General features: G+C 50.9%; 1 pseudogene; it reads right to left on the bottom strand.

The window, feature by feature from the left end:
- Positions 1-1,459: 1,459 nt before the first annotated feature.
- Positions 1,460-1,576, bottom strand: LOC126177820 (5S ribosomal RNA; annotated as a pseudogene).
- Between the last annotated feature and the right edge of the window lie 632 nt (positions 1,577-2,208).

Here is a 2,208-nt window from a genome sequence, read left to right as displayed (position 1 = left end):
GCACAATCATGCAAGACTGACACCAATCTCGCTGCTACCTATTCAAACTTGGGCTCAATCTTTTGTCCAGTCTTTCGCTCAGTCTTTCCGAAATCGTCATGGACCAAGAGCTTTTTTAGTGACGACGAGTGCTGTTTGATTGAGGAAGAAAGGTCCCAGTATTGATTATTGAAGAGAGGGACTTTTTCCGATATAAATTTTTTCAATTGGCTCTGAGCACTATGGGACTTAACATCTGAGGTCATCAGTCCCCTAGAACTTAGACTACTTAAACCTAACTAACCTAAGGACGTTGCACTCATCCATGCCCGAGGCAGGATTCGAACCTGCGACCGTAGCGGTCACGCGGTTCCAGACTGACGCGCCTAGAACCGCTCGGCCACACCGGCTGGCTATAAATTTCCTCCGAGAACTACAGCAGAAACCAAGAAGATCGGCGCGATTATGTACGGACACAGAAACGCATCGTAAACTGTTAGCGTTTGTAACACCAGAAACTCTTAAAGAAGATAGAGGCATGGGAGCGGCTATCAGCTGCCGCGTCAGGCTCTTTGCAACGTCGGGGTTTTTATCGAGTAGCAGGAGCTGTAACAAACTTGAATTGCCTAATTTCGTATGAGGGACTCAATAAATAATACGATATTGCAGTGCCTGTGTTATTCTGATTACGATGCAAAGTTCCTTTTAAGATGCACGCTTTCAAGTACAACATCTGACCTGTGCGGGAATATACACTCATGCTCATAAATTAAGGATAATTGCAGAATGTAGTGCCGCACAACGTGGCACTACACAAAACTGGCGTTAATAGCATAGACACATAGGGAAGACACAACGACATAGATCTGTAAGTCCACGATATTGGTGATAAGGTTGAGAAAACCGTCACGAAACACATGTGCTACAAAACGCCACTGTTTCCTGCGCATGTACCCCGACATCAGTATGGGATATGATCACCATGCACACGTACACAGGCCGCACAACGGGTTGGCATACTCTGGATCAGGAGGTCGGGCAGCGGTTGGGGTATAGTCTCCCATGCTCGCACCAGTGCCCGTCGGAGCTCCTGAAGTGTCCTAGGGGTTTGTAGACGTGCAGTGATACGTCGACCGAGATCATCCCAGACGTGCTCGATGGGCTTTAGGTCTGGAGAACAGGGAGGACACTGCATTCGCCTGATATTTCTGTTTTAAGGTACTCCTCCATGATGGCAGCTCGGTGGGGCCGTGCGTTATGATCCAGCAGGAGGACATAGCACTCCGTCGTCAGGCACCGAGTGGCCTACCGGGACCATCCGACCGCCGTGTCATCCTCAGAGGAGGATGCGGATAGGAGGGGCATAGGGGTCAGCACACCGTTCTCCCGGTCGTTATGATGGTATTCTTAACCGAAGTCGTTACTATTCGGCCGAGTAGCTCCTCAATTGGCATCACGAGGCTGAGTGCATCCCGAAAAATGGCAACAGCGCATGGTGGCTCGATGGTCACCCAACCAAGTGCCGGCCACGCCCAACAGCGCTTAACTTCGGTGATCTCACGGGAACCGGTGTATCCACTGCGGCAAGGCCGTTAACATCAGGACGACATACTGGTGCAAAATGACGTCCCGATACACCTGACCTGTTACAGTTCCTCTGTCAAAGACATGCAGGAGTGTACGTGGACCAATCATAATCCCACCCCACACCATCAAACCACGACCTCCATACAGGTCCCTTTCAAGGACATTAAGGGGTTGGTATCTGGTTCCTGGTTCACGCCAGATGAAAACCCGGCGAGAATCACTGTGCAGACCATACTGGGACTCGTCCGTGAACATAACCTGGGACCACTGTGAACTGTGTTCTTGACACCATGCTTTACGGGCTCTTCTGTGACCAGGGGTCAGTGGAATGCACCTTGCAGGTCTCCGGGAGAATAAACCATGTCTGTTCAGTCGTCTGAAGACTGTGTGTCTGGAGACAACTGTTCCAGTGGCTGCGGTAAGGTCCTGAGCAAGGCTACCTGCAGTACTCCGTGGCCGTCGGCGGGCACTGATGGTGATATATCGGTCTTCTTGTGGTGTGGACGTCCCGTACTGTAGTGCCTAGACACGTTTCCTGTCTGCTGGAATCGTTGCCATAATCTTGATCACACTTTGAGGCACACGGAGGGCCCGTGCTACGACCTGTTGTGTTTGACCAGGCTCCAGTCGCCCTACTATTCT

Source organism: Schistocerca cancellata, chromosome 3, assembly GCF_023864275.1.
Source record: "Schistocerca cancellata isolate TAMUIC-IGC-003103 chromosome 3, iqSchCanc2.1, whole genome shotgun sequence".
Classification (NCBI taxonomy): Eukaryota; Metazoa; Arthropoda; class Insecta; order Orthoptera; family Acrididae; genus Schistocerca; species Schistocerca cancellata.
Note: the sequence above shows the minus strand (reverse complement) of the source record. Positions and strands in the feature narration are given on the sequence as shown.